General features: G+C 41.9%; 1 long non-coding RNA gene across 1 annotated transcript; it reads right to left on the reverse strand.

Moving 5' to 3' along the window:
* Positions 1-1,051: 1,051 nt before the first annotated feature.
* Positions 1,052-12,338, reverse strand: LOC112557992. The gene is made up of 11 exons (XR_003098048.1): positions 11,852-12,338; positions 8,851-8,976; positions 8,358-8,489; positions 7,605-7,706; positions 6,820-6,957; positions 6,287-6,402; positions 5,843-5,949; positions 5,227-5,305; positions 4,156-4,310; positions 1,599-1,732; positions 1,052-1,415 (listed from the first exon to the last, which is right to left on the reverse strand). It is a non-coding gene; the product is annotated as an uncharacterized LOC112557992 (long non-coding RNA).
* Between the last annotated feature and the right edge of the window lie 1,271 nt (positions 12,339-13,609).

A 13,609-nucleotide genomic window follows, 5' to 3' on the forward strand; every position in this document is an offset into this window, starting at 1 on the left:
TCTTTCTTTCTTTCTTTCGTTGACCAGTGGTCCTTCCCTCCTTCCTGTCGCTGCATTGCTATTGGATCTGTATGTCAAACTGAACTCTCTGATTTCTCTTCTGCAATTGTTCCATGAATTTTCTTGACTGTGCTTGCGATGTCGGTCATCTCTGTGCGAACTTGAAGTCATGTTTTCTTCAGTCTCACCTGTCGTCGTCGGAGCATGCGTGTTGAGATGGTGAGCATTATGACTTCTCCGTATTTCTACCTAAAAATTCGCTCACCTTTTACCCTTCGCACTATCTGCCAGTCTGAGTGGTTAAGATTTGCTGTCCTCTTTTGATGTCTGTCGATGTGTCTTTGTCTGTTTGCTGACTGGCTTGCTTTGGTCTGTGCCCTTATGTATGTTTTGTGAATTTTGTTATGCTTTTGTAAAATGCATTGAGCCTTGTGTATCATCTTCACATTCCGTGGATTTTTTTTCTCTTTGATGACATTGTAAAAACCTTGAAAAAATGAAAGATGTGTATTCTCTGCAACTTTTAAAAGATGCATCAAAGTTTGACAATGACATTTTTCTGACTCTGACATCTGGTTTTTGACCAGTCGCTAACGCCTTTCAAAAAATGCACCCGTGTAATTGCACTTAAGTAGAGTTTTTGAATTCAGCTTCCAAGAAATGTACAGAAAAAAATGGGAAGCACAATTTTATGACTTTTGGATATACACTGATACAACGAACACGTGCACAGACAGACAGGGGGAAAGATAGATCAGACGGATGGACAGATGGACGGTTGGAAACTCAATAACTTTACGAACAATTCGAGAAAAATAAGATCCTATGCGAGGCAAGTGGGGAAATTCAATCGCAGCACATAAATGAATTTAATGAATTAGGATCTCTACGACAATGCTTCAGTGAGCAATGTGTAAGGTTTGTGAATGTTAAACTCTGTATCAAGACCTGTATGAATTAAAATTTGATATATACTGTCTGGGATATATTCGAGTAGCTTTCATACTCACCCAAAACTAGATAAGGAAGACAAGCAAACGAAGCAAAACAAAAAAGGAAATTTTCTTTATTAGTTTATTTTTTCGAAGAAGGGCGATCAAATGAAACAACAGATGAATACTTCTTCTTCTTCTCATCCCTGGGAGAGATCGGAGAGACACAATAGGACGAGGCAGAGGTGAACAGGCCAGCGGGGATGGCTAATTAATACTACAGGTATATACATGTCATTAACCTTATTAATAGGCGGAAGGACAAGAGGCACCTTTCCATGACATCAACCATGTTAAATTTCTCCACAGCAGTCTAGAACCACTTCACAGACTAGTTCAAAAATCCCTCAGTAGGCCGATCTTGGTCAAAATCCTCCTTTTAGTTTTCGTGTTTAGGAAGAATCCACATCAAAGGCGCTGAAACTTGACAACAAATAAATGAATAAAAATAAACAGGGAATTACATTCGCTAAGATCAGATAGTGACAAAGTCATAAAGTTATCGTAAGCTTACAGGTAAGACAATCACTGTAGTGTTGTTGCTGTTTGCTACAGTGGACTATATGACAGCCAGCCCTGTAAGCAGGAGTGAGGCAAGTAACTTACCGAACATTAATCACTGCCTCGGAGTTGCTGGGCTTCCTTGTGTCGCGGCGGCGGCGTCGACCGACTGGCATGATGTTAGGGTCAAATATTCCACTAAACCCTGTCTGGCCTAGTGTGGTGTCGCAGAAAATTGGCTACACACACACGAACACACGCATCGCACGCGCACACACAAGTACATAGGTATACATTGCGAATTGAGACACGAATATTGTAATGCATGAGCTTCTAACTGCAGAGTTTATACTGATACTAATAATAAAATCTTGCAGATGCGAGAAATATAAGAATGGTTAAAAAGTGGAAGAAAGGGTTGGAATATGACGAAGGTAGCAGTTCGCAAAAGATTATGGCCAGTCCTGAAGGCCTTCAGATCGTCACTGTACCCAGCCGGCCGTAGTCATGTGAAATGTTGCCACGGGAGAACCAGGGCAAGTGTCTTATCTTTGGTTGTGAAGGCAAACCTTGCCTTGTGTTTGTTTACCGTAGGGTGCCGCTACTTCGGAGGCTTTGGTTGGTTGGTTTGGGGAGAAAGGGCTTCTACATATAGGTAATTTGACTGTAGCACCTAACACGACCCTCACTGTCACGTGCTTACATACTACACGCACAGATAAGTAGAAGGTTCCAGAAGGAGCTATATTTAGCTCGAACGTTCTACAAAAGTCTAGGCCGATGTAGCAATGACGTCATGATTTCTAATCTTGTTTACGTAGCAACATCTTCAGACCGACAGCTGACGTCGCTCACTCCTTGATGCTATATGTGACGTCACTTATTATTAATTTCGTCACTGATGCGCTGAGCTGAATCGTAATAGTCTAATATTATGTCATCAATATATATCTAGAACACAGAAGTAGCCATTAAGGAAATATTAAAAATGTACAAATCAAGCAGAAAATAAGCAGAAAATAATAAAGTGCAAAACATTTCAAGTGAATAGATAAAAGATAAAAGTAACAATTCTGACTCAAAGACATTTTTGTGATAATGAGGTGTTCTGCTTATAGCAGAGCAAAATCTTTCACATTTAAAATCAGGTTAGTGAATTGCGCAAAACCTCAAATGTGCGTCAAAATGACTGACATCCTACTGTCCACCTCACGGAATAGCGTGTCACGTGGCCAGTTCTCCACACACGACAATATGTGTTCTTTTGAGCTTTCTGAAGATTGTTGAGAAGGCATTTAGGGACGTCTAACAATCATAGGGAGCTACAATAATCCGGTTGCAATAATTTGCAAGTTGCAAGTATTTTTTTATGGAAACAACTGGTTTTTTTTAAATGTGTGACTTTTTTTAACCCTTCATTTTAAACTATTGACCCTTAAATTTCTTATCCTGGGGACAAAAAAAATTGTGTGTGTGTGTGTGAGAGAGAGAGAGGAGGGTGGAGAAGTCTGGCACGTGGGCAGGAAACGATCCCCTCTCTATCTCTCCAAAATCATTTTCCCGTTAAAGTGGGCGCAAAGAGCAGACGCAACAGTCCACGCCTGACAAGGCTAAACTATCTCTCGGTCCGCCATTTCTGACCGTGTGCCATGATTTATTTCCGGCGAACAGCGCACCGTAAGAAACATCGTTGCGGCAACCACTCGTCCAGCACGCAACTCGCCTCCACGTGGCCTTCGCCGGTCACCAGGGGCGCTTTGTTAACCCCAAGGAGGCTAGAAGTGAAGCCATCCCTTGTTAACCCCTTCATGGTAGGACGTCGAGGATGCTTCACAAAAACTGTCTGGGCTGCTTTGAAAAATTTCAGCTATGGTCGAAACGTTGAAATAGTGCACAGCATGTCTTGTAAAATATCAGACGACATATTCTAATATTGTTCATCGTATTCAACGAAATGCTGAAACTATAGAATACACTAATATCTGATTTTACCTTCATGAAAGAGTTAAAGGAGAATATTGTAACAGCGAGATGGTTAGCACCATGACCTTTTAAAATAATTTATTCTCTCTTACTCGTTTCTCTTCTTCTAGTTTCCATTTTCGTCTTCTCGTTATTGATGCTAGGTAAAGGAGTAAAAATATATGGAAAGCGACACAACCTTCATGGTACATTGAGCTGACACCCGCTCATGTGCAACTCAGGGTGACTTTAAGTCGAAAGGACAATTTCCTTCCTGTGCTTGAAAGGGTCAAGGGTGAAAACAATCTACAGTCTTTCCTTTCACTGAGCCTAAATTTTAGACATATTGGTTGGGGTTGAGGGCTATTCCTTGCACATCCACATCTCCGAAATAGGCAGTTAGTTGTAGAGAACACGTCTGAGACATGAGGAAGGGTATTCATTTGTACGAACTGTGTTGTGACGCTTATCCCCTACTACGAGAGCTCCAGCAGGGCCCGTAATCACTGAAGCAAAGGTACAGCCCTACCCCAGAGTTCGCTTTTACCTCCGTTCAATATTTATACCGCAGCAATACATAAGGGTCCGTGCGCACGATGGAAACTTCTAGATTTTCCCTGACCTTCTTGTGACCGTTTTCAGTAACACTGGGTGTAACGGTACCTTTGATTTATGATTACGTCCCTTGGTGAGAACCTACCACAACGCAGGTGAGGTCGACAGGTGTGCACACCTTGACGGAGCACTCGAAATTGATCTGTGGGTCTCTGCCGAATCTGTGCACTACAATAGTCAGAACATTGCTTCCACCAGCACTTTCCTCCAGGCTCACTCCTAACCGGTGGAACGACACACCTGTGGAGAGAGAGAGAAGAAAAAAAAAACTAGCATATTACACTATTTCAACTTTTGTGCACGCAGCGTTTGGCTGTCTGTAGTATTAGAAGATAGTGAAGATAAAACGGAAAGTTCTTTGATCCACAGCTGAGGTTTTTCACTGGTTACAAAGCGATGTCGTCTGTTACATAGCAACGATGTATGTCAGTGATATGAGAAGAATGGCCAGGAGATGCGGACTAAGTCTGGCTTGGCTCGTGGCCACAGCGATTTGTTGCCCGCAGACAAGATCGCTTAGGAGAAGACGATGCTCTGTGGACTGACTATCTTCAGGGACCGCGATATAGTGACATGAAAGATAACATTGCGGCCCACAGCACCTACCACCACTGCCCTCTAACCGCGTCCATCATCGGTGGAGTTCCGATGTCAGTGGACATTCAAACCCCTTGGGGGAAACGCAGTTAGGACTGGTTTCCGATCTTGTGGACAGGACTGACGAAATTATTTAGGGTGTACTGTCTGACTGAGGCGCAGCTTTTGTCCATCTCGCTCCAGCCTCCCTTGCCTGCAACACTCCTGTGACCTCCCCACCCCTCTTCCACTCCTCCTCCGCAATTCAAGCTTTGTTGTATCGAAGAGAGTGGCCAGGATTTTTAAGGCTTTCTTTCTTCTGCGTTCTAGCATTTTTTTTTACCACTTTCTTCTTAGGGCTATGTTACAAATGACACCCTTCTTATTTCTGGTAATTTCTGCATGGCTCGTGTGTTGGGAATGGGATTGACTGAGCTGTCCATGATATATATTATACACTGATAGATATATAGATGCAATGATCGATTAAAAATAATAATAGTGTAAGTCTAGTAAATTTCTTGTTTTATTCTTTTCAAAGGCACAGACACAGAGTAAAGGACTTAAAGACAATACTTACGAGTTGGTGACAACTTTGCGTGACTGGGTCTTATTGGTGTCGTACACAGCACACGACTTGACTAGCAGGTGACTGAAAACTGTCAGCAAGCGTGTAACACGGCCGTCAGTCAAGATGATGATGTAACCATCATGATGACAAGGGCATGACATGGCATGGCATGGAGTAGTCGACATAAATAGCACTCAGACGACGAGACATCATTGAAGCTATTACTGTCTATTACGAAAGTGAGCACAGCTTTCATGTGCTTACGTTACACGCTAGAGAGTAATGTGAAATAAGGGAAAGGTTGGTGAAGGGAGTTCTCCGAGGGGGATTTTAAAGACCACACTTTTCTTAGGGCGAGATGAACGTGGTGATCATTGGCTCTTGCCTATCACAACTCAAGGTCAGGTTAGAAAAAAAATGTTGCCTTACATGGATTACGAAACGGCATCTCCAGCCGCGTCTTCTGGTGCTGTAGCTACTCAATAACCACTTCTTCGACAGTAATGCTAATTAAAAATTACATTACAATTAATAATCTGAATTAAACAAGTATTATGTGAATTTTTTTATTCTGACATTTCGTCCAAGTGAGGTTATTCCACAGGCGCCATGAACAAATACTCACTGCTGTTAGGGTCAACGGAGAATGTGACCCGAATGACGGACCCCAACTTTGCTGACGCCGCTTGATGACCGTAGACATCAGTGACAGAAAAAAGAACGGCCGTTCTCCTAAAAAAACGACACAACGAACCCCTACAGTTAGTTCAGCACCTATCCTTCGTTCGCCAGCCGCGTCTTTCTTTCACTCAGCTGACCCTCGTATTGACCCCTTTACTCCTTGACCTCCATAACTTGTGACAAGGTAATGCATTTCTCAAGCTGCAACGCCAGCTCTGACTTAATGGCAAAGAAATGTGCAAAATCGTTCTTCTACTCATTGTGTTTAATCCACAAAAAGGTACAAGTTCTTTATATTAATCAAACAGATCAGATCTGTTCTCGAGATGCAAGACTGGATATCACAGTTCTCACCTGAACTTTGAACACTAAATAAAACCATACATACCCGGTGGGTTCCACATTGTGCACACTGCATGAAAAGGTGATTACTTCGTCCAGAGGTGAAACTCGAAACTGGTCAAACTGTACGAGCACCTGATAAGTGTAGTGTGTGCCGTCTGCCTGTAAGAGACATAGGTGCACGTAAAGGTAGACTCGAGATGGTAATGATCGAGATAAGGTAAAGTAAGCTCAAATGTCCTAGTTCCTAGTGGACGTAGGGGAAGTGAATTTGTTTGGTCACCGTCTCTGTTTTGTGGAATCCATCTTTTACGTTTACGTTAGTCCAGCATCCATTTGATGGGTGCTTTGCTAGCGCGACAGTTTATTTCAAAGTCGTTTGCGAGCCATCAGGCAACGACAACAGATACAGAGTGCGCATTACACATGAGTAGCTTTAAAAAAAATGATGCCAGATTCCAAATGATTCTCTTCTGGATATTTTTCTCACCCAGATTCCACCCCCCACACACACACACACTCTCTCTCACCTAAACTACCTCCATCGCACCTCTTACACTTCTACCACCAGCTAGCCACCGTGCGGTTGATAGATGGAGACCCTCCACACGGGTCCATGGAGAAAGACAGGTCAGCAGCGTACCCCTCCCAGCGGCTTCTGGTCGGGTCTGATAAGAAGGCTGCACCACTGGTATGTAAGTGTGCCACTGGGTGAATCTGCCCAACAGAGTAAAGAAAGATTGCTTAAGGACGTGAACGTGCTTGATGTCTGAGGTATTGCACACAACCTGGTATTTGGCTGCAGCAGTAACAACTGAGGTATCCCACAACTCCAGAAAAACAGTTACACCGGCAACAACTGATAACCTTTCGTTCAAGCGACTTTCCTATGCTTCCTTTCGACTCACCGAGTCTCCAAAGACGACTTCATCGAAGCCTAAGATTTCGAAAGATCCACCTATAGTTTGAGATCCAAACCCAGAAGTATATTATTAAGGCTTCTTCCCTTTACGTATTTCAGCTTTCACTTTGACAAGCAGGTATTTGACCAAATGTTTCTTTTCTGTCCCTTCTTCTTTTATTCCCAGGCGCCTGATTATTTCCAGTTCTGGAAAGTGTTATTCTGACTACTTTTTAACATTTTTCTTAACAGTTAACTTCATAATAGCGTCCACAATGTCAAATCTTGCAAAGTTAATAGAGACAGAATAAACAGATATATTTTTGTTATGTCAACACACACACGGATGTTTTTCATTGATTTCTTATTTTTTAATTTCAAAATTGAAATTTAATTGACTGCCTTTGAAATCCCCATCTTCCCAAATATTGCGCAATGTCCATGACAAAACACTAAGACCTACATCACAGAAACCAGTGGCGCTCTGGAGGCCGACGATCCCAGTAAAGGTGCGACCAGGGGTTTATGTTGATGATCATACGGTCACCGAAGCACTCCTGGAACACTGCACAGCATAGCAAGAAAATAGTGCCAGACGGCTGCAAGCATTTAGACACTTCAGAGAAACATTGCGAAACATCTTAAAAGTCACCAAATAATAATAACCGTTGCGAAACGGTTCAAAACAAATCGTGACAATTACAGGAGTGAATGGATATAAGCTCTTGCTCTGAAGACTCTTCAGTCTGCTCGCACAGATACATTCACTTGCGATGTTTTAGTTCCTTCCTCAAGAGTCACTAGCCTGCTTGATGGTTTGGCAATATGAATAATATCATTTGACATTATTTTTTATTCATTCACCATTTGAAGGGTATGGAGAAATTTAACTATACACAATTAACAGTTCACCCATACAAAGCTTGAGTAAATGTACTCAGATAAAAGATAAATACTAAACAGTGTCATATAAGAAATGAAAGCTTAACAATAATACTAGTAATCGCAAAGATGTTAATAACTTTTGTACCACATTAACATGAATTAATTCCACCTAGACTAGTGACATTATTTATAAAAGCTTTAACAAATAATATCAAACAAAGGTACAGTTATCATTGTGGATTTCACTAGAATGTAGTTTAAGAAAACTGAACAAACAAAAAAAGCGACGATAGATGCGCAAGCAAGAGAGATAACTGGTTAATAAAGTTACCCGTGTGAAACTCGCAGATGTCTCCATAGAAACCAAAAGGGCAATAGCAGGCGGTGCCCACACTGGTAGAGTAACAGGTGGCTCCATGGAGACAGCGGCTAGTAGCGAGACAAGCGGGTCCTCCTACTGTGTCTGGGATAAAGGTTAAAGGACTGTGTCAGGTAGGTCAGTAGATTTATACACCAAATTTGCAAGAATGATGTCAAAGATATGAGATCTTACCAAAAGGAAATCAGTATCCAGCTGATAAAAGTCAAAGACTGAGTCACAGATGGAGACATCAGTAAAGTAATGACAGAAGCTACAGATGCGATGAAATATGGTCTTAATGACGTTTATCTTAAAAGAAACAAATGTAAAGATGTTAGCCTGTTGGTTTTGTTGTTGTTGTTGTTGTTGTCAGTGTGTGTATGTGTGTGTGTGTCTCAAATCATCACCGAGCAAGACAAGAACCGGGTTTGTTTGTTTGTGAAATTTGCTTTCGCTCCCGTACCCATTCGAAGTTTGCAGTCATGGCCACCGTAACCTTGGTTACACCTGCACGTCCCTGCCGCTGCATCGCACGTGCCAAATGCGCCGCACTCCGAGCCACTCCGCGTGCAGTTGTAGCCAGTCGCAGCTGCGCGCACACACATGCAGACAGACACGCAAACAAAGAAATGTAGCTTAAGTGAAAGTTATTTCCAAACGAAAGATAACTAGTCAGTGACCCTCACATCGACTTGATTACGTCATATTAACTGGTCAGTGACATTCACATCGACTTGATTACGTCATATTAACTGGTCAGTGACCTTCACATCGACTTGATTACGTCATATTAACTGGTCAGTGACATTCACATCGACTTGATTACGTCATATTAACTGGTCAGTGACCTTCACATCGACTTCATTACGTCATATTAACTAGTCAGTGACCTTCACATCGACTTGATTACGTCATATTAACTGGTCAGAGACCCTCACATCGACTTGATTACGTCATATTAACTGGTCAGTGACCCTCACATCGACTTGATTACCTCACATTTTTCAAAGTGATAAACAGATTTGTACTGCAAAGGAAATAAATTGATAAACAAGAAAGAAAATATCTTATTGTCGATATAAAGTCCAACTATATTACGGATGTAGCCGATGATAAGTTTGTTACAGTCGTGTGACTGCTGAACAGGTAATTACTGGACATTAAAATCATCTTGGTCTCGCTGTTACCTACCGAACAAAAAAAGTCGTTTTCGTACTGTATCAAGTGTAATAAAACACATGAGCCTGGATGTGACTATAATATCCCATTTGCTCCTATGTTACTACATCAAAAGCACCTCCAACATAATTTTTCCATCCATGTTAGATGATATCTTCAGTCTGCTACTGGCGTGAGTTTTCTGGGGTGCACAGGGAGTGTATAAGATCCTCAAATACCCTGATTCTGGTGTAGAAGACGTTTTCCGGCTTCGGCGACAGGAAGAAATCGTCCTTTGTGCAAATGCTTGGCATTTAAAGTTGTACAGGCGTGCAAATAATGACGAGTGGTTTCACGGGGTCCCGCTCTGGATGCAAGTCTGCATGGGATGCATGGACGTAAGAGCGCCGTCAGTTATTAAACATGGCCGCCGCGAAACCGTCAGTACTGGACAGTAATCAGTAAAGGTGAAGATGTCAGCTAGGCCGGCAGTAATGATGGAGTAGATGGATAGGTTAGAAAAGTGGCCGCGGAACTGGTTTACATCACTAATTCATTTTTCTTTTTTTTTAGAAAAAAACTTGCAATGTGTGAAATGACGTTTCCTGTCTTGTGTCCAAACTGACACTAACGAGAATGCGTGGAGAAAAAGGGTAAAGGTCAGCCCGCACATTTTTTTTTCATGACTCGACAATATTAAATGTCATGCCCAAACCATAAGAAGAAACGAGCTCCATCGGTATCGCATACACGCGCACATAGATCAGCTGACATAAATCAGTTTAAGTACGTCATCCTTGTTCATCCTTCTAGCTCTGTCATCGAAAGAAATCCCTCGAGTCGTTTTACCTATGGCCGGTTATCTCGTGCGCGCGAGAAGTTTCGAGAATCGGCGTACAGCGCCCTCCACCAAGGAAGGGAATGACTCTGACAGTGGAAATCGTGTCCTTTTTGGAAAAGGTGGTAGTACGTGACACAGGCTGGCTGTTAACGTTTTAACGACTCGCTTCCATCACGGCACGGCAAACGTGACGGCCAGGTAAGGCGGAGGTCATGCATACCTTGCCGGGGAGTTGCCACCTTGTGACCACCTGCTTCGGCGTGCGATGAATAATGTAATTAGGTCGGTTAATTTTTTTAATCTGGACCATACAACATGCATGCTAGTTGTTGCTGTCTGAAAAAGCATAAAACATTTCTTTGTGGAGGAGGAAGAGAGTATGAAGAAGAGTTCGCTACCTGTCGACATTCCGGAGTTTCCGAAATCTTTATTTCTGAAGACTGCAAGGGTAACACTGTGTAACATACCATTATCCTTTTTCTTGTTCTTGGGCGCCTACCGTGAAATTATAAAATCGTGAGACAATAATCTAACCGATAAAGCTGTAAAAGGGAGTCACTAAACTATTTTTATTTAAATTAAAGCAGAACAAACTGGTTTTTCAGGAATGTAACAGGCTTCAAGCGAACCACAGAACATTTTTAAATTACAGGAAAGGTGAAGAAGTCCGTAGTGTACACACCCACTATGTCAAAGACACAGCATGTGGAGGATTAAACCCATCCCTCTTCTTCCACTGGTTTTACCTCCCGGGATAAATCAGATTACTAATTTTTGCTGGATTGGTACAAAGTATACAGTTATTTTCGATAATCTTTATGCTGCTTCCATTATCTGAAAGTGTGCTCAAGAAACGTTGCACGACTTAATGTCTAAGAACGACAAGCAAATATTAGACAAAAACTGCTTATTCAAAACAAAATAAAAACAACCGACGGGGTGGATGGGTGTAATTGGTCTAATTCAATGTCAACAAAAGAAAGGAAGGGAAACAAGTCAACTGAGATGTTCGGTTGCGTTTTCATTGCGTTTGTTAGTCTCACATAATCAAATCAATAGTATTTTTTTTTTTAACGGTAGTTATTAGGTTCTCTTCCCTGAAATTTGCTCGTTTCGCATCTGAAATTGTTTGGTCAAACACAATCTCCGCCATTTTTACCAGGCTACATTTACTTTATTGCCACCCGATAAATTATTCATTGAGAGGGTTTGGGTAGACCTACCCAGAGGCCGTGCATATGATTTGGTGAGATTTACTCAGCCCTGATTAGGTAAACTTCCTTCATGCATACGAGCCCAGAAGATAAAGCACTATACCACCTGCTCCGCCATTAAAAGCCGGACGTCACTCCCTGTAGCTTCTCGCTGACTACGAGAGAAGTCGTGACGTTTTATAAATAGCTTCACCTCATTATGTGAAACGTGAGACGAAGAAAATTCACTTGTAAAACTATTTGTCACTAACCTGCTTCCACTTTCCACAACAGCGCCCACACCACCACCAAAAGCAAGCTCCACATCATTGGCCTTCTGGGTAATTCCACACGATGGCTGCTCTGGTCTGGCCTTCAACGTCTATTTGTTAAACAAGAGAGTTGCCACTCTTGATTTTTCCCACTTTTTATTCTTTCCGCCTTGTTTGCGTTTTCTTACAAGCTAGAAGTCGTTACAACCAACTTATTGTTTGCCTTCTTTCTCCTCGTTCTTGTGAAGAGACCGTGCAAGCTTTCTCCTCTTCTGTGTTCTTACCCTAATGGTTGTTTTCCACTACTGACACCGACTAAGCACTCTGAAAACATCCTCTTGCTCCATGTAGTATCGAATCCGCGTGTCCTAGGTTGGAAACAAATGTCTTTCTGTGGTCCACCTGCTAGTCATGCAATACAGGACCGTAGTCACATAGTCACAATGCGTCTAGCACAATGGAGACAGGTGGAAAGCTCTTAGGAGGTTGGAAGGTGCACAGTGTGTAAAGTGTCAGTTTATTTTATTGCAATGTCGAGCTAAGCTTGATTTATTTGTGTCCTGCGGTCCATACAATATGGCTCTTTCTCTCTTGTCGCATGTTCCTCTTTCCTAGCAACACGCACACATCCTTGTACTCGAGAATGAATCTGCATCATTAAGAACTGGATGCTTCTGTATAAATAATAAATAAGCACTGGCTGTATATGTATACCAGAAAAAGGTCGTCACTTAATCCCCCCCCCCTACCTTTTTTAAGCTCGTTTGAGAGTGAGGTGTTAGAGACCTCCCTCTTCTCGGGAGCAGCCTTATGCAATGGCGGTACCTATCAACTCTCAATACTGACTTACCCTGCCCAACCCTCTAAGGAATCAGGTTCCTATTCTTCATTCCCACAGCTGGGTTGACCGATGGAAATGTGCTGCGCCACACGAGAATCGAACCGCGGCGCCTCTCGGTTAGGACTCCAGTGCTCAAAATAGCCGGCTGTCCGCTTCCCCGACAAAAGGAAGTTCACTCTCCTAGACGCCATTAGAAGGATTGCTCTATATCCCCCTCATGATCAAAACCTCACGCATCCTTGTAACTTACAATATTAGTCTCAAATACACGTTCCACGTATAGAAAAAAAACTCCATTTACAAACATTTAACTTAATCCAATATTTTTTTCAAATTTAGCTTTAGGCTACGAAACATCAATTTGAAATAAAGAATAGAGTCATTAATACAAATAAGAACGCATAAAAGAAGTATCTTTGTTGCATGCTATCAATCTGTTTAACTGCCTTCTACCTCTACCCAATTTTCAATCTTTGCAAAATTATAAAATAATATTACAAAAATGAAATTAAAAAAAAAATAAAGTAATACAAATTCACAAAGAAATTATCGCTGAAACGTTTGAAAAATTATCAATTGTAAACGTTTAAAAAAAACTACATTAACTGTTAATTTAAATAGCTGTGACGAAGCCTCGGTTACTGGTTTAATTTGGGAGAGGAGAAAACTCGTGTTTTAAAGGTAAAAAGAAATACGCTAAGACAAAATTAAAAAGCAGACGCGGAATCCGATGCGTGCGTGCCGTATGCGGATCTTGCTATTGATGACAAGAAAGCACAGGAAGGCAGCTTTTTCACCCTTCACTTCACTCTATCACAGACACAGCGATCGATGTTCGTTCGATTAGTATCTGGGCATTAACCTTGAGCAAGCGAGTGCCACTTTTCTCTCCACTCGGATAATACTGTGTTGGTCAG

Source organism: Pomacea canaliculata, linkage group LG2 (genome assembly GCF_003073045.1).
Source record: "Pomacea canaliculata isolate SZHN2017 linkage group LG2, ASM307304v1, whole genome shotgun sequence".
Classification (NCBI taxonomy): Eukaryota; Metazoa; Mollusca; class Gastropoda; order Architaenioglossa; family Ampullariidae; genus Pomacea; species Pomacea canaliculata.